Source organism: Mirounga angustirostris, unplaced genomic scaffold (assembly GCF_029215605.1).
Source record: "Mirounga angustirostris isolate CCGP_5_RB_7025 unplaced genomic scaffold, mMirAng1.0.hap1 SCAF_173, whole genome shotgun sequence".
Taxonomy (NCBI): Eukaryota; Metazoa; Chordata; class Mammalia; order Carnivora; family Phocidae; genus Mirounga; species Mirounga angustirostris.
In genome coordinates this window covers 72,244-96,748 of record NW_026991881.1, presented here as the reverse complement: position 1 = coordinate 96,748, position 24,505 = coordinate 72,244, and the positions used below count along the sequence as shown (strand labels likewise).

Here is a 24,505-nt window from a genome sequence, read left to right as displayed (position 1 = left end):
GTTTAACTCACTGTGGTAGGTAGCCTCTGATAATATAAAATTATTCTCACTTTTTCTGTCATTCATTTTTCCTACTTTCTCTATGATCAGTTTTACTTCTTTCTTTATCTCCTTATCATTATCTTGGTTGTTTGCTTGTCTTTCTTCATTGTCCCTTATTAAATTTCACTTGAATCTATTCTTCCTTGGGTACCTTACAATTGGTTATTTCTGAGATAATTTTGTCTTTTCTTTAATTCTTTCATGAATTAAGTCAACTGTCTTTTCTTATCTCCCTGGTTTTTTTTTTTTATTATTCTTTCCTTTCTTAGTTTTTAAAAAAGATTTATTTATTTATTTTAGGGAGAGAGAGAGAGAGAGAGCAAGTGGAGGGAGGGGCAGAGGGAGAAGGAGAGGGAGAGAATCTCAAGCAGACTCCCTGCCGATCACGAGCCTAACATGGGGCTTGATCTCACTACCCTGCGATCATGACCTGAGCCAAAACTAAGAGTTAGACGCTTAACTGACTGAGCCACCCACGCACCCGTCCTTTCTTAGTTTTTAAATTTCTTACACAGTGGTTTTTCATATTCTCAAATGTATGTTTAATTATATTTTTCTTACCATTTTCTTCTGCTATATGGTTATTTTTCCTATGGAAACTTATCCACATGTGGGTGAAATTTTGTTCTCTGATTTTTTAAAACAGTTCTAGGTGGATTTGCTGATTTTCCTTTTGTTCATTTTTTGGGGTATTGGAGTATTTCATAAGATTCCTAGTTTAGTGATGTCCTTTCTCTCTCCATAACAAAGTCCAGACACTTTAAGCAGATCTGTTTGTTTGTGTGGGTAGGGGTTAGAAAGGCTACATGTCCTCTGGTTTTATATTTTTCTTCTATGCTGTAGGACCCTGCATTTCCCCCTTTAGCTCTTTTCCTTTTCACCACCTAATTGCCAAGGGGAGTTTCTCTTTTATTGCTTTTGTTTCTCTTCTAGAAGCTATGTGTTTCAAAGATTGCCCCCTTAAGGGCAATCTTAACCCATAAGGACTTTTGGATTCCTTCCCTTGTAATCCGTGCTCTGATCTATTCAGATGCTTTCTTAGAATATTCAGACTAAGGTAGACTTAATCCTTCTGAGGCTGATGTTGGATCAGTTCTGTGCCCCCTCCCTAGCCTTCTCCTTCTATCTTTCCCACAGTTTTTCTCTTTTTGCCTTGTGGCTGGCACATGGGAGGTGGCAGCATGGAAGACTGCACTAGGATCTGGAAATTTCTATTTTTTTTATCTACGCTTTCTTTGAAGCTTTGGCATTTTATGTCTTCAAGTCATGCTGAAGGCTTGGTTTTTGTGTAGGTTTACATTTCCCATCTTGTTTGGGGGAGATATAGTGGGAGACTGATAGCTTTGTGGCCACCACTGCCTTTAGCTACCTAGAAGTTCTCTTAATTTTTTTTTAACACTTCTAATTACTTTTTTGAAGTTTGTCTTCTTTGTTAAATTGGAAGCTTCAAGAAGGCAGGGACCATGTCTATCTTGTTCTTTTCTCTCCCCTGTGCCCAATATGGGTATAATTATTGTAGAGTCTAAAGAGCACCAGACTTCAATCTAAAGTAATGAATACTAGATTCAGAAGATTTGTGTTTAAAGACCTAGCCTATTTAGGCCTTAGATTTTTTATCCATAACCAAGGATCTCACAGTGTCATTGTGGAGCAAGATCAAGTATGAAAGTACCTGGCAATAGTTATTGTCTTGCCCGTGTTTAGCTAACACTTACCTGATGCATGTGCACACACACACACACACTAAACTCTGCATTAATAACCTACACAACTTTCTTATCTCATACAATCCTAAGCATTTGGTAACTACACTAAACCCTTTTTATGTGTAATTTTTTCTAACTAATCTATCGTCATCCTTTCCTACAAATAAAAGTGCCTTGTGTTTCATTGCCTAAGATCTTGCTTTAGAAAACTTCATTTGTATCTTCTTTCTTTTATAAAAAATGTTGAACACAAATTAAAATATTAGTGCATATTTAATTTTCATATAGGTAGATAGCCTATGTTCATAGTTTTTGTTAATATCAAAAAAAGCTAGTACCCTGAAAACCAACTTTTATCTTGAACTTTAGAAATGATAGCCCTATTAGTAATAATAACAATCACTAACAAATATTGAGTTTACCATATGGCCATCACCATTTTAAATACTTTAAACCTATCAACTCATTTAAACTTTATAATAATATTAGGAGGTAGGTATTATTACTATCCTTATGATATAAATAAGGAATTAAGTAATTTGCTGAAGGTCACCCAGCTGGTAAATAGTGTAACCTGTGTTTGAACCCAATGGAAAAGATGCCATGAGTTAATTAAGCAAATGGTAAAATACTACTTATTTAGGTGGACTCTTCTTTGACTCCTACTCAAGCTAAAAATTTCTAAGAAAAAGTAAATCTCAAGCAGATAAGATTGTTTTAAAATACTCACAAGAGAAGCCTGAAATCTTCAATTCCTAGGAAAAGGGAGGGTTCTAAACTGCAAAGACTCAATGCTCAAAGGCAGAAGATTGGAGGTGAGAGGAATAGGGCAGACCTGAGCACAGGCTGGGGCGGTGGGTAGGGGGCACGAGACTCCAACCTTAGATAATAGTTGAATTTTCGTATCCATCCATCCTCAAGGGAGAGCTCAGCCTCTGTGATGTCTGAAATGCATAGCTTTAAGGCAGTCAATTAAGATGCTCTTATTTTTCACAATAGTTCTCTTTGGGATTCTTTGACTTGGAAAACAAATGAAGCAAAATGAAGTTAATGACTCTTTCAAGTTCTTCCATCAAAGACTCCCCAATTATATCCATTGTATCAGTGAAAAATGCCCCAGTAGAAAAATCAGTTGATCTGGGGCACAGGGATGGAGGAAGGGAGGAAGAAGATGCTCAGGCTCAGTGAAATCCTAAAGATGGTACCAAGTTGTGGGCTGCAACCACAGAAAATGAAGGGACTGGTGTTGGGAGGTGATATAACCATTTAAATTCCAACCTCCATCTCACACTTCCCTCTTTAGAAGCCTGATGTGATCAGAGCATGCACAGCAGCAACCACAACATTCATAATAGGAAATTGATGTTCCATCCTTGGTATTGTATTTGGAGAAAAAACTGAGACAGTGTTGGGTACCCATTAGAAACCCAGGCATACGAGACTTTTGTGTTATTGGGTGCAATTAGCAATTCAATCCTTGGCAGATTCCTCTGTTCTTACCCAAGAGGTTCACCTTATGATTTTCTCAAAAATCATCATTTATGTTCAAAATCCCAGACTGAGCTGAGAACATGGTTACCAAGAAAAAATAAACCTCAAGCAGGTTAGATTACTTAAAAATACATACAAGAGGCTTGAAATCTTCGATTCCCTTGAAAAAGTAGGATATGTACTACTTTGGTCAACTACATATTAATCAAGACATGTAAAATGTATCCTTTGATCTCAGCTAAAATTACTGTCCTTATTGTGAATGTGTTGGGTTTACTAGGATCATCTCAGCCATTGAAAAATCATACAGATGTGTTAGGAAGTTAATATGAATATCACTAAAATCTTATAAAAATGAAGGGAACATCAAACATGTAGTTTTATGCATTAAAACAGGAACTTGGAAAATAGATGTCTTTTCCTAGGTATGCGGAGCACATTTTAGAGGTGGTCAGGGAGAACAGAGAGGGAAAGGGTTTGTAGAAATTATTCTGGATGAGATAAACAGAGAGGAAGACATGCCCATCTTTTGACATGTCTTAGAATGATAAAAGGGAAGGCTTTCTTCCCTTTTCTCATTTTTACCCCATGACATTATTGAATTCTGTAATTTTGGAATTAAAACCTTTCATTAACTACAGACCAGTCACATCTCACTTCCTATGCACACTTAGAACTACCTGTAAATAAGAGATCTTCATGATGGCAACTGGAAGCCAATTAAAGACTTCCTTCTCCTACTTTATCATTAAAGGCATGGTGATTTGTTAAGGCTCCAATGGTCATCAGATTCATGAAGGTCCTCCTAATCCAGCATGCCTTCCAGGCCTCAAATCTGGAAAGGACAAAAAGGAAGAAAAGGTTTGAATGGCTCGTAAGATACATCTTTAATTTGGTAAACAAGATTCATTGGATATAGGGGGTTAAAATCCCCCCCAAATGAACAAGAATTAGACTGGAAAATGCAGTCATTTCATAGATTCCATATCGTAGTCATGTTTGGGATGATTCTTTTTCAGGAGTCCTGGGACAGCTGGATAGCTGACTTATGACTTCTGCCCTTTTGTCTTGATTTTTAGGGCATATCTGTTTATAGCCAAACTCAAAAGAATATATTGCAGTACAGACACAAGACCCATTTCTGTACAACATCTCTGAGCGGACAACTTAAATCCCCCTGTCAGAAAAATAAGCATTCGCCAAAGGACGGATGTGGCAAAAAAGAAGAGATGAGAAACTCAATCCACACTCAAGAATTCAGGGAAGGTCACTCCAGGAGGATGATGAGGGGAAATGAAGCCATGTATTTGGGAAGCAAATTAATACATGAATCTGGAAAGCATGCAGGCTGACCACGAGATGAATGCATATCCTTCTTCCAACCAAATAATAGTTTATCACTCCTCTCTCGGAAGGATTGCCTCTCTGAGTGCTGACTCCAAGGAAGCCTGCTCCTGGGTGGGTTCTCCCTGACAGGTATAAATGTTACCTTTTATCATCTATTGTCCACTGATGACAAAAGGAAACTAATTAAGCATAATTTCCAGGCTTTCAGAGTTAAGGTCCCCTCAGTGGCCTGAGAATTACTTGCAAGGTTTGGAATGGTGCCAACTGCGTGCTGGATCTGGGCAATGATCCTGTACTTATGTAAATTCTAGAGTTAATGGTGAAATAATAGAGTCACAATTTGTGGGAAGCATATTTTTCTGTCCGGAGGAATGAAGTCCCTGCAGATGTGTAGTGAATGCATCAGTGTTTACTGCTCTTGAAAATTCTCCTAAAGCCTCCTCCTAAATCCACAGTCTTCCAAAGCATTTCAAGTTTGTGGCATTTTCTATCATCCTTAAATATGGTCTTTTCATGGCTTATTTACTGCAAGCCTCATTGTACATTTGTGAAGAAATTTCTTGGCATGGTGTTGCAGTGATATCATTAGTTTCTCTGTACCAATAAATGCTCCCAAGATGGCTTCACGGCAGCCATATGCAAATATCCCCACTGTCCATTTCCCGGAATGGCAAAACTGACTTTGTTTATTTTTATTTACAGCATTTCTATTCTTACCGTTCCGGAGAAGTCTTCTAGCTAAATAACTAGTATTGGACAATCACTTATTTACTCTCATTTGTTTACTGTCGAAAGCATACATTGTTGTTTTGTGGCCTGCACTGGCGGGGTCTTTACTCTTGATCCCATTATGTGCCCAGGAACAGTATGTGGTACCTGGCAGATGCCCCGCTCAAATTTACTAGAGGAAATTCATGAATGGATTAATCTCATAGATACACCACTTGTCTTATTGCTTGGATCTTAGGCTTGTGTCTACATACAGTGGAAGGACAATTTCAACAATTGTTCCAGTGAATACCTTTGGGAAACTTGTCAGCATGGAAGACCTAGAAATATGTCTTGTTCCAACTTTACCAGGGCAGAGATGACTCTTGCTGATTTAGTTGCCAGGCATGCAGATGAAGCTTTAGAAACTAAATCTGACACTTGCTGTGTGAGCTTACAGCTGAGACGTGACCCCTGAAATTCTGTACTGTACTGATGAACAGAAGCAAGAGTTGTCATCACTGCTTCCCCCGGGGCACTGATTGCTAGAAGGAAGTAGACTATTAAAAAGTGCATATTTGGTGCTCCCTTTGGCAGGACAGAACGTGAAAAGTACAAATTTGTAGGACACTCTGTCGTAACTGTGTTCCTTTACAGACAGGTAGTTTGTCTAGAAGTATTGCATGTGCATAATCCTCTTTATGAATTACAAACAATTACTGGTTTCCATGCTTGAACAGTTTTATCTGCTTTGGCCCAATTAAATTTGGCAGGATAAATATTTGAGAGGGAGAGGTGTATGGTTTTATAGGTAAATCTGTGAACACTGCTTCTTACTGAGGCTCATTGTATACAAACTGTTTTTCAAATTAACAGCACTCAAAGTGCTTTCCTGAACCTTCATCAAATAGGTTAAATGACACTCCTTGTATCGAGACTTCCAGCATATTTTGTAAGTTTACTGCCTGATTGTTTCTAAATAATGCCTTTAACAGAAGGAGATAACCGTGTTGACTTCCTCAAAGAGTATCACATATTTAGATACAGTCAACCCAAAAGCCCCATACTCAGAATTCTGACTATATACATAGATACCAGCTCTTTGTTTTGATTTCTAATTCATAGTTACTCACTGAATGGGTTTTTGCAACAGGAGATGGAAGAGGATTTTTGTTTGCTTATATATTATCTGTATATAAGGGTTTCTCTTTCTTTGCAATGAGCAAGTTAGATTAATTCCTTTTAATAATGATACGATTTTTTTTTTACTATACTTAGATGATTTTGCCCTTTTTTTCTGCTCATAAAATGAACATTATTTCCCAAGTATTACAAAGGCCTAATATTACATTTTAATATCACGAAATGGAATATTTTTGAAACATTTCCATGTGTTTGTACATTCTACAACTAGGCTCTTGGAATTCCCTGCCTATTGGAGGACTGGAGTTTCAGTGTCTCAGGGGAAGGTTAGTCCCACCAGGAACACTTGTCATTTCTCAGCAGGAAGGGTCAAATTAATTTGGGGGGTAGGCAGGTCAAATTAAATTTTATTTGCATTCCTAGGAAAACAAGAGGCTTGAAAATCACTTTGGAGAGAGGGAGACATTTTCATAAATTTCCTTAGTATATCAAAGATCACACATGGAAAACTCCTCATTGATATTTCCGATGTTCACCAATACCCCACTGAGCTCCTTGAAGTTAGTGAGGCCATGCATCTACAGCTAGCTAATGGGCCAGGAACAGAAGTAATAAGTTGTCTTATAAAGCTCAATGCTCAAGGGGCATCTGGGTGACTCTGTCGGTTAAACATCCGACTCTTGATTTGGGTTCAGGTTATTATCTCAAGGTTGTGAGATTGAGCCCTGTGTTGGGTTCTGTGCAGGGCGTGGAGCCTGCTTAAGATTCTCTCTCTCCCTCTCCCTCTGCCCCTACCACCCCCTAAAAAAAGTTAAAAAAAGTAAAACTCTACACTCAAAAAACAAATAATCCAGGGGCACCTGGGTGGTGCAGTTAGTTAGGCATATGACTCTTGATTTTGGCTCAGGTCGTGATCTCAGGGTGGTGAGATCGAGCCCCGCATCAGGCTCCATGCTCAGTTCAGGGTCTGCTTGGGATTCTCTCTCCCTCTCCCTCTGCCCCTCCCACTCGTGCTCTCTCTCTCTGGAATAAATAAATAAATCTTAAAAAAACAAAAACAAAAACAAAAAAAACCAAATAATCCAGTTAAAAAATGGGCAGAAGACAAGAATAGACTTTTTTTCCAAAGAAAACATATGGATGACCAACAGACACATGAAAAGATGCTCAACATCACTCATCATCAGGGAAATATAAATCAAAACTACAGTGAGATATCACCGCACACCAGTCAGAATGGCTAAACTTAACAACACAGGAATCTACAAGTGTTGGTGAGGATGTGGAGAAAGGGGAACCCTCTTGTACTGTTGGTGGGAATGAAAACTGGTGGAGCCACTCTGGAGAACACTATGGAAGTTCCTCACAAAGTTAAAAATAGAACTACCCTCTGATCAAGCAATTGCACTACTATGTATTTACTCAAAGGATACAAAAATACTAATTCGAAGGGATGTTTATAACAGCATTATCTACAATAGCCAAATTATGGAAACAGCCCAAGTGTCCATCCACTGATGAAAAGATAAAGAAGTGGTGTAGATACATACAGTGGAATATTATTCAGCCATAAAAAAGAGTGAAATCTTGCCATTTGCAATGATGTGGATGGAGGTAGAGAGTATTATGCTAAGCAAAATAAGTCTGTCAAAGAAAGACAAATACCATATGATTTCACTCATTTGTGGAATTTAAGAAACAAAACAAATGAACATAAGGGGGGAAAAAAGAGGAAAACAAAGAAACAGACTCTTAACTATAGAGAACAATCTGATGGTTACCAGTGGGGAAATGGGTGTGGGGATGGGTGACATAGGGGATGGGGATTAAGGAGGGCACTTGTGATGAGCACCAGGTATTGTAGGGAAGTGCTGAATCACTGTCTTGTACACCTGAAACTAATATTATACTCTATATTAACTAACTGTAATTTAAATAAAAACTTGAAAAAAATGAAATAATAAGTTGTCTCTTCTGGACTGACAGTGAAATACCTCTGTTCAACCTTCCCTTTCAATGATGAGCCTGGAGTGGTACATTAAAATTGAGGAACTGCAAGATTGAAGCAGCCTACATTGTTGGGTCATATCACAAAAGACAGGTGGGTCACCTGACCTACAATAGGCCCTATGTGTTCAAGAAATAAACTTCATGTGTTAATCTACTGAAACTTGGGGACTGCTTATTACTACATCATAACTCAATCCTATTTTGATTACAACAGGCTTAGATCATTGTATTTTCTTCCATGAGGTTGAAAAAATACTTATTTTCCTGTATGAAGGCCACGCTATGAGTTTTCTCCAGAATAAAAGGAAGGAAAGGCACTGAGCCATCTCCTCTGAATGGATAGATTATAGGACAAAGAAGGGGGCCAAACTAAGATCAAGCAATGCAGGCATGGACGAGGGCTTTTGTTTTACCATCTCTTAGTGTCGGTGGTCATAGAGTAGGAATATGGATGTTTAGATTCTTCCAAAACCTTCTTCTTTGTCAATACAATTTCTTATTTCTCATTGTATGTGTAAGATTTTGTCATTCAATGATTTAAGTTTACTCCTCCCTGGCCCTGGAATTTTTACTGTTGCTCTTTCAGTCCTATTTAATTCCCCTTGCAGTCTTTAAGGTTACAAACACTCACTGGTATTCATTTTAGACTCAGGATCCAGTGGAATAGAAGCATTGCCTTCCAAAACTGGCTTCAAAAGATGATTTACTGGGATAAAGCACAATCAGTGTATGTCCAAACTCCTTGATTACTGAGATCAGTCATTCTACTTTCTCTGTAAGCTTCAGTGTCTCTGACTAAGAAAACAATGTCCATTTTTCTTTCCTCTGAATTCATTTGCAAAATTTTCTACTAACCAGCACATTCCATTGCATTCTTAATATTCCCAGTGTTTCTTGGACAAAATTTACTCCTCTTTTCTTATGATGCTCTCCCACAATGTCTTCCAAGTGCTATTTTCTAAATAGCATTTGATTTGGCTTTTACTAATTTGTTGATGCATTTATAACACATGCTTACAGGTTGCTCGCTATCGGTATCTAAGCTAAGTTCTGATAAAACTTGTTATTCTCATCTACATCTTACAAAAGCCAAAGCTTTGCTTCCTCCAATTATAGGTTCACTTGTTTAACCATTTGTCCTACATCTTCTTTACTTATCACCAACCAAACCTGCATTAAATTTGGTGGTAATTACTCTATCTTGAATAGCCGTGACAAACCCTTTGATCTCATTTAATATGTTCTATTTTAGTTATAAATTACATATGACTTTAATATAATCTTGTCTAAATCAGTGCAGAGAAATATTGTTATGGATTTGCTTCTCCCTGCTTTCATTTTCAGAAGGTAATTTTATTCCTAATACTTAATTAATGAAATTAAACACCTGTTGCTGTTAATTAAGATATGGTTGATGTGGATGTGGCTAAGATTTGGAAAATACTCAAGTCCAGGCAACTGGGGTGTCTCTTCAGGGAAGCAAGACTGGAATGTTTTTTATAACTCAGAAAGTTGAATTCTAACCAACCACATTGTATCCCATCTGAATAGATGGGGGAAAGTGGACCTAGCCGGGAGTCATAAAAAACGATGTCCAAAGGGGGAGACACACTGGACCTGAGGGACATGTTTATATTACAGTCAACAAATAGATTCTGATGCACTATGATTGCCTGCCCCACTACAATAGATTTATCCATGGCAGAACTATCCATCTCCTTCGGCTCTAACTTCATGCTGATCTCACAACTTTTAAATTATTATTTTAGTTTCCAAGGGACCTTGATACAAAGTAGGAAATGCACTGGACCACGGAGATGAGTGAGTTATGGATAAAGTGACCATATGTCCTGTTTTGTCCCAGACAGTTACAGTTTATGCCTCTTGTCCCAGCATAATTATTAATAGTTCCCTTTTTTTCAATCTTAAAAGTGTGTCATAGTTTAGACAATAAATTATGTGGTCACTCTAGTTTATGGGTTATCCTTTAGCAATGAATTTATTTGAATACAATTTATACACCAGCCTCTTATAAGTCTGGTTAGTTGTAGTCTGTCCCTGAGACCCTGATCAGCACAGAGTAGACTGACAAATTAATTTGCCAGATCTGCAGATATGAAGAACAGACTCCAGACTGTGGGATTCTGCCCAGATGGTGCCACCCTGTGAAATCCTGTATGATCTCTCCTTGGACATCTGTACTTGATTTCTCAGTTTCCTGTATGTGAGATTATTGCTTATCGATTTTCCTTTGAAGTTACACTTAACTTTCTAGGCAATTACCAGCATTTAAATAGTCATAAGAGGTATTTTAAAAATGATTTTATTTATTTATTTGAGAGAAAGTGAGTGAGTGAGCGAGAGAGCATGAGTGGTGGTGGAGGAGCAGAAGGAGAGGGAGAAGCAGACTCCCCGCTGAGCAGGGAGCCCAGCATGGGGCTGGATCCCAGGACCCTGGGATCATGACCTGAGCCAAAAAGAGCATCAAAAAGATGCTTAACTGACTAAGCCACCCAGGCACCCCATAAGAGATTTTAAAATGTGAAAAAGTTCTTAAAATTAATTGCAGCTCTTGTGAAGGGTCTCAAGGATGTTTGGAATCACTAGGAACAGGATACTGAGCTCCTGTAGTATGCTTGGGGAATGAAGAATATTAGAATTTCAACTCAAAGAAGTGTCATGTAGCTGGTGGCAGCAATGAGAATAGAATGTGCAGCTGGAAACGACTGTGTAACAGCTGAGAAATATGTCAATCCCCTAAAAATAGTTGTCCCATCATTGAATACTTTGGTTGCCTAAGGTATAGACGGTTGTCCTGATGATACTTAGGAACTACCCTGGTAGAATTCATAATGATTCATATATCTGGCAATGCCCAAGTGTAAGCAGAACCAAGACCCAAGCAGGTGCTGTGCCCTGGTCAGCCTGCGGTATATCTGTCATCCATTGCTGCCAATGGTCATGATATTCTTCGCCTTGTGGGTAGAGAGGAATGATAAACTAATATTTTTGGCTCTAGTGTGTGGATGTTTTCTTGAGGAGCTTGTCACGATCAGTCATAATGCTGAACAAAATAAAACTGCTATGAATCTACCACTTAAGATATGTAATTGTCAAACTACAAACTCATTGTTGTAGGAGACATTTTTAAAGTTGTGACTGTCTATTTTCAGGGAATAGGGTAGGGAGATGGGGAAGGAGATATCATTCTGTATATTAGGAATTATTGTCTCAGACGTCCTTCAAGTCATAAAAATAGTGGCCACTGCCTCTCTCTGTGTGACTGGTATTTAAAAAACAAAACACATGAATAAGCAAACAGTAAAACAAAGAGACCCTCAAATACAGAGAACAAAGTGGTGGTTGCCAGAGGGTAGGTGGGTGGGGGGCTGGGCAAAATAGATGAAGGGAATTAAGAGATACAAATTTCAGTTATAAAATAAGTTAAGTCATGGAGATGAAAAGTACAGCATAGGGGATATAGTTACTAATATTGTAATAAAGTTACACTGGTGACAGATGGTGACTACTCTTACTGTGGTGAGCACTGAGTAATATATAGGATTGTTGAATCACTATATTGCACACCTGAAACTAATATAACATTGTATGCCAATTATACTTCAATAATAAAAAATGGCCAACATTTGCTTATATGTGAGATGGAGTTATTCTTTTAATTGTTAGCATTTTTTGGTTTTGTATGTCTAGTATACCCAGAATTATTTAGAATACATATTTAAAGTAAATCCATTAAATTCAAAGCTATGAAGGCTTTTCTTCAGAATATTCTCAAATGTAAACTGAGTATTTCTTTCCTTCTTTAATTACAGTGTGATGATTTCTCTTAACCACTAGAAACATGATGATAATGATGATGATCATGATCATGACCAAAGATTTTAGATAATGAGAGGATGGGAAATGGTCAGTCATTTACACAGAGATGAAATAAGTCTGAATCTTCTTTTCACTCTTCAAGTAAACCTGCTGATTTTACTCTATTTCATAGTAACTAATTGGACTTCTAACCCTATGTCTACTATCACACAAATGCATGCTTTTAATCATGAGGAATCAGGCAATGAATGGCAATATAAACTTAGAGTATTCTCCTGTAGGTGTGACAATTACATATATTTCATATGACCTAGAATTCATTAAATAGTTTGTCTGTATTATCTGTTTCCCTTTGTTCGTTTCCTTTTATCTATTTCATTTTTATTTGACCAAAGACACCATTACTAAAATCTGGAAAACTGACTCTAAATAATATAAGCATAATCAGTAAGTCAAATCAATAGTGATGGTTCCTACTGGTGCCAGAGATCCTATTTATTTGGAAGTTCAACTCTTGTATTAATCCTTGCATTTATTTCTTTCTGAAAAAGCAAACGATTTTTATTTTTAGCACAAATCAACCTTAAAATCAGCTTTTTTTGTGAAACAACTTTTATTTTTGACTTAAAAAATGGTATAGTCCCATGGTAAAATATTAAACATGAAAAAAAATCTATGACTAAGGAAGAGAAACTATTTCTACAACAACTATAGAGAGATGTAGTTGGTTAGTTCCTATATCCAGAAATCTCAAGAGACTTTAAAACTGCTAAAATGAATTTAAAATAATTGGTGAAAGCCTAAACAAGATACATATATACACTATAATCAATACCTTTTACCTATGTAGGCAGTAACCATTTTAATATGGAAATTGTCTAGTAATACATTTAATTAGAAAGGTATAGAAACCACATGAAGAAATCTATAGAATCATATTGAAGAATGTAAAACAACACAGAAAGGGAAGACACAATGTATTCATACGATATAAAATTGTAAATAAACTCTTAATGATGAGTATTATTGAAATTCTAATTAACATTGCTTTTATGTGACTAGGATAAAAAAACTATTTTACAAGTTACCTGGAATAATAATAGCTGAAGATTGCTCAAGGAAATTATGAAAAGTAAAAATAGTGGCTGGGGGGGCGGGGGGGGGTGACTGGCTGGCTCAGTCAGTAGAGCATGTGACTCTTGATCTTGGGTTGTGAGCTGGAGCCCCACATTGGGTGTAGAGATTGCTTAAAAATAAAATCTTAAAAAAAAAGTAGTGGCTAAGGAACTCCCCTTACCAGATATCTATAAAGCTACTATATTCAAAATCATGTTGAAATGAGACAGGAATAAACAAACAGATCAGTGAAATAGAATTAAAAGTTCAGAGACAGATCCAAATGAAGTTTAAGGTTTTATATTTGATGAAGGTTTTATTCCAACTTAGTAGAATATGGAGAACTTATATGAGTAAAGGTGCTTGCACAACTGACTTTCCATCTGGAGTGAAAAGGCTAGATCCTCACCTCATACCATGTATAAAAATTAATTACAGATGAATTCAGAATTTAAATTTAAAGAATAAAAGCATTAAAACTGGAAGAATATTTGCATAATTTTATAGTGGGAGAGAATTATTATCCTAAGGAAGTCAGGAACTTAGAAATCATAATGGAAAAAAACCCAGGAATTTAAAGACATTATAAAACAAAAAGAGAAAGTATGGCAAAATACCCTGTAAATGCAACCTAGAAAAGGCAAATTAAACCCAAAATTAAATCTAATTTCACTCATCAGAATGTCAAAACAATGACTTAGATCTTTAAGCATAAAATAATGTCTTGTGGATGTGGGAATTGCTACAACAATTTTGGAAACTAATCTGTCAAAATCTATTTAAGTTTTTTTTTAATGTACGTATCCCTGACTTAGCAATCCTGAAGTTTTAGAATTTATTCTACGGAAAAGTAAACTTTTGCTTTGCACACACACACGTGTGTGTGTGTGTGTTTTCCTGCACTAAACTTGTGGTAGTGAAAAATCTAGGAAGAACTGGAATGTCCACAATATTGAACAGTTGAATGAATTGTAGTAGTATATCCATGCTATTATGGCTAATTTTATGTCAGCTTGACTGGGCCATGGGGTCCCCAGATATTTGCTCAAATATTCTGGGTATATCTGTGAGGATGTTCCTGAATGAGATTAACATTAGTCAATAAACTTTGACTAAAGCAGATTGCCCTTCCTAATGTGGATGGACCTTATCTGATTGTTGAAGGCCTGAATAGAAATAAAAGGCTGAGTGAGAGGGAACTCCTCCTGCCTGACTGCCTTTGAGCTGGGACATAGACTCTTTCTTGCCTTTGGGCCATACCGAAACATTGGCTCTTTCTGTGTCTCAAACCTGCTACCACTCAGACTGGAACTTATACCATCAGCTCCCTGGGAGCTCAGGCCTTAGGACGTAGAGCAGAACTACACTATTGACTCTCCTTGGTCTCCAACTTGCCAAATGCAGACCTTGAAACATGTCAACCTCCATAATTGTGTGAGCCAATTCCTTGTAATAAAATCTCTTTACACACACACACATACCCTATTGGTTCTGTTTCTCTGAAGAATGCTGACTAATGTGCACACTAGGGAATAGTACACAGCTGTCAAAAAAGAATGAGATGAGGCCATATTTATTGACTTGAAGGATGCCCATGAGCTGTAATATAATGCACATGGTATGATTCTATCCATGTTAAAACAAATAATGTAATGAAAACTATGTGTTTATACATATACACATGCACATGTATGTGCTTATATTTGAGTGGACAGGATAAAAAAGTGTGAATGGACTCCCAACAGGCTGTGTACATTAGTTTCTAGGCTCAAGAAGCAGAAGAATGGAAGGAGTGGAGAGATTATTAAATTTTTACTTGAATATTTGTACCATTTCACTGATTGTGGTATATTATGCTAATTTTGCAATTTTTGAAGATTTTTTGAGATAAAATTCACATAACATAAAATTCATCATTTTAACCATTTAAAACTGTACAATTCAGTGATTTTTAGCATAGTCACAATTTAGTGCAACTATTACCAGTACCTAATTCCAAAACATTTACAGCACCACAAAATAAAACGTTGAGATTCCTCCCACTTCCACACTCCCTCTATCCCCTGGAAACCACTGATTGACTTGTCTCAATGGATTTGCCTATTCCAGACATTTAATATGAGTGGACTACAATCTGTGGCCTTTTGTGCCTGGCTTCTTTCACTTAGCATAATGTTTTCAAGGTCTATCCGTATTGGAACATGTTTCAGTACATCATTTTTATTTATGGCCAAATAATATTCCACTGAATGGATATACCAAATATTGTTCATGTAGTCATCAGTTGATGGACACTTGGGTTGTTTTCTCTTTTTGGCTTTTATGAATAATGCTGCTAAAAACATTCTTGTACATGTGTATACATGTACATATTTGTGCACACATATATGGCATATACTCACATATATATATTTGCATGCACAAATAACTTTTTCAAGTGTGAAGATAAAGAGTGTTTTGGACATTCAAGGAGTTAGAAAGTTTGCAGTTCACAAAAACTTCTTTAAAGAGATCTACTCTATCTCTACTTTTTCTTGAGATCAGTATCTTCCTTTCCTGAGATTTATTTTTCATTTTGTCAAGCACAGTGGCAAAATTTTACTCCTATTTAAATATTTGCTGACGCATTACGTCACAAAATTTAATATTAGTCTAGACTGAAAACTCCAAAGAACCTCAACTGAATATGAGAAGTGTGTTTGTGTGTGTGTGTGTGTGTGTGTGTATGTGTGTATGTATTGAGGGGTTATATGGAGGGTAGAAAGTGAAAGTATGCTAAGATTTTGTCATATATAGATAGATGTCATAGCTAATGATTAATTCTGCATGTTCATATTTAAATACAAAATAATATATGTAAAGTTAGGTTTAGACATATTTTTATGTTCATTAAAATTTCTTTTTTTCTTGCATTTGTAAATATTTTATTTATGAACTTTTTTTTGTAGTTTTTAATTTTATTATATTATGTTAGGCACCATATAATACATCATTAGTTTTTGATGTAGTGATCCACTATCCATTGTTTTCGTATAACACCCAGTGCTCCATGCAGTACGTGCCCTCCTTAATACCTATCACCAGGCTAACCAATCCCTCCTCCCCCCTCCCTTCTAGAACCCTGTTTGTTTCTCAGGTCCATAGTCTCTCATGGTTCATCTCTCCCGCTGATTTCCCCCCCTTCATTTTTCCCTTCCTTCTCCTAATGTCCTCCGTGTTTTTCCTTATGTTCCACAAATAAGTGAAACCATATGATAATTGACTTTCTCTGCTTGACTTATTTCACTTAGCATAATCTCCTCCAGTCCCATCCATGTTGATGTAGAAGTTGGGTATTCATCTTTTCTGATGGCTGAGTAATATTCCGTTGTATATATGGACCACATCTTCTTTATCCATTCATGTGTTGAAGGGCATCTCAGCTCTTTCCACAGTTTGGCTATTGCGGACATTGCTGCTATGAACATTGGGGTGCATATGGCCCTTCTTTTCACTACATCTGTGTCTTTGGAGTAAAGACCCAGTAGTGCAATTGCTGGGTCATAGGGTAGCTCTATTTTGAAATTTTTGAGGAACCTCCACGCTGTTTTCCAAAGTGGCTGTACCAACTTGCATTCCCACCAACAGTGTAAGAGGGTTCCCCTTTCTCCACAACCTCTCCAACATTTGTTGTTTCTTTCCCTGTCCATTTTGGCCATTCTAACTGGTGTAAGGTGGTATCTCAGTGTGGTTTTGATTTGGATTTCCCTGATGGCTAATGATGATGAACATTTTTTCATGTGTCTGTTAGCCATTTGTATGTCTTCTTCAGAGAAGTGTCTTTTCATGTCTTCTGCCCACTTTTTGACTTGATTATTTGTTTTTTGGGTGTTGAGTTTGGGAAGTTCTTTATTGATTTTGGATACCAGTCCTTTATCTGTAGTGTCATTTGCAAATATCTTCTCCCATTCTGTGGGTTGCCTCTTTGTTTTGTTGACTGTTTCCTTTGCTGTGCAGAAGCTTTTTATCTTGATGAAGTCCCAAAAGTTCATTTTTGCTTTTCTTTCACTAGCTTTTGGAGATGTATCTTGAAAGAAGTTGCTGTGGCCGATGTCGAAGAGGTTACTGCCTATGTTCTCCTCTAGGATTTTGATGGATTCCTGTCTCACATTGAGGTCTTTCATCCACTTTGAGGTTATCTTTGTGAATGGTGTTAGAGAATGGTCGAGTCTCATTCTTCTGCATGTGGCTGCATGTGGAATTCCAATTTTCCCAGCACCATTTATTGAAGAGACTGTCTTTTTTCCATTTGCATGTTTTTTCCTGCTTTGTCAAAGATTATTTGACCATAGAGTTGAGGGTCCATATCTGGGTTCTCTATTCTGTTCCATTGGTCTGTATGTCTGTTTTTGTGCCAGTACCATGCTGTCTTGGTGATCACTGATTTGTAGTATAGCTTGAAATCGGGCAACGTGATGCCCCCAGCTTTGTTTTTCTTTTTCAACATCTCCTTGGCGATTCAGGGTCTTTTCTGATTCCATACAAATTGTAGGATTGTTTGTTCCAGCACTTTGAAAAATGTCATTGGAATTTTGATCAGGATGGCATTGAAGGTATAGATTACTCTGGGTAGCATAGACATTTTAACAATGTTTATTCTTCTGATCCATGATCATGGAACATTTTTCCATCTTTTTGTGTCTTCTTCAATTTCTTTCATGAGTGTTTTGTAGTTCCTAGAGTATAGATCCTTTACCTCTTTGGTTAGGTTTATTCCGAGGTATCTTATGGTTTTTGGTGCTATTATAAATGGAATCGTTTCTTTAATTTCTCTTTCTACAGTTGCGTTGTTAGTGTATAAGAAAGCAACTGATTTCTGTGCATTGATTTTGTATCCTGTCACATTACTGAATTGCTGGGTGAGTTCTAGGAGTTTGGGGGTGGAGTCTTTTGGGTTTTCCACATAAAGTATCATGTCGTCTGTGAAAAGAGAGAGTTTGACTTCTACTTTGCCAATTTGAATACCTTTTATTTCTTTTTGTTGTCTGATTGCTGTTGCTAGGACTTCTAGTACTATGTTGAACAACAGTGGTGAGAGTGGGCACCCTTGACGTGTTCCTGATCTTAAGGGAAAGGCTCTCAGCTTTTCCCCATTGAGGATGATATTCGCTGTGGGTTTTTCATAGATGGATTTTATGAGCTTGAGGAATGTTCCCTCTATCCCTATACTCTGGAGAGTTTTAATCAGGAAAGGATGTTGTATTTTGTCAAATGCTTTTTCTGCATCAATTGAGAGGACCATATGGTTCTTCTCCCTCCTCTTATTAATGTGTTCTATCACATTGATTGATTTGCAAATGTTGAACCACCCTTGCATCCCGGGGATAAATCCCACTTGGTCGTGGTGGATGATCCTTTTAACGTATTGTTGGATCCTATTAGCTAGGATTTTGTTGAGGATTTTGGAATCCATATTCATCAGGGATATCGGTCGGAAATTCTCCTTTTTGATGGGGTCTTTGCCTGGTTTGGGGATTAAGGTAATGCTGGCCTCATAGAATGAGTTTGGAAGTTTTCCTTCTGTTTCTAGTTTTTGAAACAGCTTCAGTAGAATAGGTATTATTTCTTCTTTGAATGTTTGGTAGAATTCCCCAGGGAATCCATCAGGCCCTGGACTCTTGTTTTTTGGGAGGTTTTTGATCATTGCTTCAATCTCGTTACTGGTTATTGGCCTATTCAGGTTGTCAATTTCTTCCTGTTTCAGTCTTGACAGCTTATAGGTTTCCAGGAAGGCCTCCATTTCATCCAGATGGCTCAGTTTATTGGCATATAGTTGTTGATAATAATGTCTAATAATTGTTTCTATTTCCTTGGTGTTAGTCGTGATCTCTCCCCTTTCATTCATAATTTTATTAATTTGGGTCCTTTCTCTTTTCTTTTGGATAAGTCTGGCCAGTGATTTATCAATCTTATTAATTCTTTCAAAGAACCAACTTCTAGTTTCGTTGATCTGATCTACTGTGTTTCTGATTTCTAATTCATTGATTTCTGCTCTAATTTTAATTATTTCTCTTCTAATGCATGGCTTAGGCGTCGTTTGTTGCTTTTTCTCTAGTTCTTTAAGGTGTAGAGTTAGTTGGTGAATTCGGGATTTTTCTGTTTTTTGAGTGAGGCTTGAATGGCTATGTATTTCCCCCTTAGGACTGCCTTTGCAGTATCCCATAGGTTTTGGACCGATGTGTTTTCGTTCTCATTGATTTCCATGAATTGTTTAAGTTCTTCTTTGATTTCTTGGTTGACCCAAACATTCTTGAGCAGAGTGGTCTTTAGCTTCCAAGTTTTTGAATTTCTGCCAAATTTTTTCTTGTGACTGAGTTCCAGTTTTAGAGCACTGTGGTCTGAGAATATGCAGGGAATAATCTCAATCTTTTGGCATCGGTTGAGACCTGATTTGTGGCCCAGTATATGGTGTATTCTGGAGAAAGTTCCATGTGCGCTCGAGAAGAATGAGTATTCTGTTGTTTTAGGGTGGAATGTTCTGTAAATATCTATGAGGTCCATCTGGTCCAATGTATCATTCAAAGCTCTTGTTTCCTTGTTGATTTTCTGCTTAGATGATCTGTCCATTGCTGAGAGTGGAGTATTGAGGTCTCCTACAATTAACATATTGTTATCAATAGGACTCTTTATTTTGGTTAACAGTTGGCTTATGTAGATGGCTGCTCCCATGTTGGGGGCATAGATATTTACAATTGTTAGATCTTCTTGTTGGATAGACCCTTTAAGAATGATATAGTGTCCTTCTGTGTCTCTTATTACAGACTTTAGTTTAAAATCTAATTTGTCTGATATAAGAATTGCTACCCCAGCTTTCTTTTGAGGTCCGCTGGCATGGAAGATGGATCTCCATCCCTTCACTTTCAGTCTGGATGTATCTTTAGGTTCAAAATGAGTCTCTAGTAGACAGCATATGGATGGGTCCTGTCTTTTTATCCAATCTGCAACCCTGTGCCGTTTTATGGGAGCGTTTAGGCCATTCACGTTGAGAGTGATTATTGAAAGATATGAATTAATTGTCATCAGGTTGCCTGTGAAGACGTTGTTTTTATAGATTGTCCCTGTAAATTTCTGTTGTAGATCACTCTTGGGGTCTTTCTCCTTTTAGAGAACCCCCCTTAATATTTCTTACAGGGCCGGCTTAGTGGTCACATATTCTTTCAACTTCTGCCGGTCATGGAAGCTCTGCATCTCTCCATCCATTCTAAATGAAAGCCTTGCCGGATAAAGTATTCTTGGCTGCATGTTCTTCTCATTTAGTACCCTGACTATGTCTTGCCAGGCCTTTCTGGCTTGCCAGGTCTCTGTGGATAGGTCTGACGTTATTCTGATGTTCCTCCCTCTGTACGTAAGGAATCTCTTCCCCCTAACTGCCCTTAAGATGGTTTCCTTGGTTCTAAGATTTGCAAGTTTTACTATTACATGCCGGGGTGTTGGCCTGTTTTCCTTGATCTTAGGAGGGGTCCTCTCTGCCTCTAGGACTCGAATGTTTGTTTCATTCCCCAGATTAGGGAAGCTCTCAGCTACGATTTGCTCAAATACATCTTCTAGCCCTCTCTCTCTCTCCACTCCCTCCGGGATTCCAATTAGTCTGACATTGGAACACCTCATGGTGTCACTTATTTCTCTGATTCTATTTTCATGGATTCTGAGTTGTTTTTCCCTGGCCTCCTCTTTTCCCTTTTTCTCTATTATACTGTCTTCCAGATCGCTTATTCTCTCTTCTGTCTCAGTTACCCTAGCTGTTAGATTATCTAGATTGGATTGGATCTCATTGATAGCATTTTTAAGTTCTGCCAATTCACCTTTTATTTCTGCCCTTAGAGACTCTATGTTGCCATTAATTGATTTCTCCATTCTAGCCATTGTCTTCACAATTGCTAGTCTGAATTCCATCTCTGACATCTTGGTTATATCTGCATCCATTTGTAAATCTGCAGCATAAGTCATAATCTGTGAGCCTTTTCTGTTTTGGGGGCTCCTCCTCCTAGTCATTCTGTGGATGGGCGTTTGAGGGAATGTATAGAGTTCAAATTATTGACCAGAACCCAAGCAAGATGCACCTGTTTTCTTGGGACCTTAGGGTTGCTGGCCTCTTGTTTTCCCAGCCTGTCTTCTGCGGGAGGGGCCTGCCGCGCTGTTACTCAGGCAACCCTGTTTGGGCGGAGTTGCCCTGCACCCCTGTGGCGGGGGATGGGCTCAGCGGGAATCAGTCTTTGGGGCTTTTGTTCTCTGGCGTCTTTCCCTGGTGGCTTTCCGCGTCTCTTCCGCAAGTCAGAGCAGAAGAGACCATTTCCAACCCTCTGCCTCAGAGCAGAGAGACCGCAGTCTGTTCTTCAGTGAGCTCTCCAGGCCTCACCGTCTCCGTTTCTGTCCCTGCTGCTATAAACTGCAGCGTCTTGGGTTGTGCGCCCCTCCGCAGCGCCCCCAGTCCTGCCTGCAGGTTGGGGCACGTCTGTGCCCTTTGTGCTTCTAAAACCGCCAGCCGCTCCCAGTTCACGCGCGCGCGACTCCGCCACTTGGGGTTCCGTCCCAGGGACTGCAGTTCATGTGCGCGCGACTCCGCTGCTCGCAGCTCAGTTGTTCCACCCCGGGGGTGCAGTTCACGGGCGCGACCCCGCTGCACCGGGTTTCCGTCTCGGAGGCTGCAGTTCGCATGCGCGCGACCGTCGCTCGGGTTTCTGTCCGGGCGGCTGCGGTTCGCGTGCGTGCGACCCCGCCGGTCTGGTTTTCCACCCCGGGGGCTGCCCTAAAGTCCTTTCCCGAAGCTACCGGTCTGCGAGTCTGTGCCCCGATCGCAGCGCGGAAGGCTGTCACTCACCGGCCGTGTCGGATCCCCACGTCCAGGCTCCCTCCCACTGCCATTTATGCTCCGATATCTGCCCGCAGAATCACGGCTCTCCGCTTTGTACCTCAAAACCAACTGCCGGTGATATTCTGTTTGTAGAGATCCAGATCTTCTTACATCTCAGGCTGGTTTCGTGGGTGCTCAGAGTGGTCTGGTAGTTATCCAGCTCAATTCTGGGGACCAGTTGAAATAGGGTCCCCTACTCCTCCGCCATCTTTCCCCTCTCCTCTTGACAGAAAGTTATTAAGTGTGGGGAGGAAAACTTGGGGTGAGGGACCAGCTGGAGCAATTATTTTGTGGCAAGCGAGTTCAGAGTATGAAAGGGAAAAAGACTGTTCTGTTGTATCTTGAATGTCTATGTCATTTACCTCTAATAACCTGATGTCTTAATTTTATTAAAGTTCTTTATAAATCTTAGTCTTCTAGAAGGATCCAGAAAGAACTAGGTTTTGGGTACTCTTTTGACCTTAACTCTGTTTGAGAGTTTGGATTTTTAATTTTATCCTGAGGGTGTGCAGTTATAGTGAAATGTGAAGTACTCTTGTCTTTTGTTATACAGATTTAGGCACTAATAGTCATCAGAGTTAGGAAATATTTCCAGGGGAATCCTGGTTGGAAATGAAAAACTGGGGGAAAGGGCATGGCAGGAAATAAAGCTGGGCAAGTTGGGAATTTAAATTGTGGGGAGGCATTTTAAAACCAGATTTCGGTGTTTGAACCCATACTAATTTAGCATTGGAGCAAGAGAATGACATGATCAGATTTGTTTCCCAAGAAGAAAAAGCTAAGACTGTGGAGATGGGTGAAAATGGAAGGAATGGAAGAAGCTAGGATTGGGAGGCTACAGGGATAAGCCGGGTGAATTGATAAGGTTTTTCTGGATCGTAGGATTAGCAATGGAGAAAATGATGTAGTAGAAATACTTAGAAGGTAACATTAACAGAGAGTTGATTATATGGGGAGTAGAATATAGGGTAAAGTCTAAAGTAATCAAAGATTTATTCGCACTGGGGTGGGGGGTGGGGGTGGTGGGGGTGGAAAACATGGCCAGTTTTTAGTTCTAGCAAAGAAAGAGGTTTATTGCCAGTTTAGTCTAGTTCTCTCCACACCTCTCAGCAGGGCACTTTCTGCCTTCCCTAAGAGAAAGCATTTTGTATTGCAAAAGCCTCCATTGCTTATTCGTTCTCATGTCCAGAGAATTTGTCCCATGCCCATTGCAGAAAGCCCCAGCTGGCAAGAATGGATAAGGGCTTCAGATAACCTTATCATTTTTCTGTGTCTGTCTGCCGACCATAAGTGGCCTAGGAGAAACTCAGGATTCATCCCTATGTATTTTTGTTTCACTTGGTTCTCAGATATACAAAGGCTAGGAATCCAGTGTGGTAGGAGCATCCACACACATTTCTAATATTTTTATCTATATTTTCAATTGAAGTCAGACTTACCAGAGGCAAACAATTATTCAGTTCCCTTTGAAGGGCTTGATAGTATCTTAGAAGGATCTGTTAAATTCCCCTTATAGTAATTACTAGAATCACAAATAGCTTCCCTGTGTCCTGAGGCATTTGGCAGTTATTTGTGATAATGATCCTTATCCAGTTTTATTTTAGTTTTTCCCCAAACTAAAGGACCTTTATCTCTTTATATGGATAACTCCAAAGTTAAACACATCCATAGTCTTATAGACATGTTTCTACTTTGACAAGAAATGTAAATTACAACCTTCTCTAACCCATTGATCTTCTCTGGAGTTAAGCGTTGAATGTGCTGAAAGTTCATCAATGGAATGTCACTCACCAGTCCTCTAGAGAAAGGTAGCTCTCCTAGAGAATGAGAAAGAGAAAATTACCAACAAAGGCTATTATTGATTAACCAGGTCAAGTCAAATCCCCCAAACTGCCATCATCCTAAAAATGTGAAGAAGAAATACTCTTGACTTCATGTGTGTGCAAGAATCATCAAAATCATCAAATTGGCTCCAGAGTCCTTTAACCTGATAGCCTTTGTCAACACCCTTGCTTTAGGATATGACAAGATAATTCTAAGCTTATCTCGCATTTTTTGCCCCAGAGCTAAAATTAAACACTTTTCCAAAATGTCTTTTTCAAAAACCCTTGTTCCTTTTAATGAGAAATGATATTTAGAGAACACAATTCCAGTAGCAGAAACACTCACTGCTATTAGATTGGACATTCTTTCTGCCTTTTTTGGACAGAGT

General features: G+C 38.5%; 1 long non-coding RNA gene across 2 annotated transcripts in view; it reads right to left on the bottom strand.

Moving 5' to 3' along the window:
- Window positions 1–53: 53 nt before the first annotated feature.
- LOC129045837 (uncharacterized) overlaps window positions 54–24,505 on the bottom strand; it is a 56,894-nt gene continuing 32,442 nt past the window's right edge. Inside the window, exons 2-4 of one of the 2 annotated variants that reach the window (XR_010409087.1) lie at window positions 24,085–24,110; window positions 3,920–4,074; window positions 54–2,767 (exon numbers count right to left, since the gene is read on the bottom strand). This is a non-coding gene — a long non-coding RNA (uncharacterized LOC129045837). Of the gene's footprint in view, window positions 2,768–3,813; window positions 4,075–24,084; window positions 24,111–24,505 lie in introns of those variants that run through there. The other variant, XR_010409086.1, reaches the window with a different exon arrangement.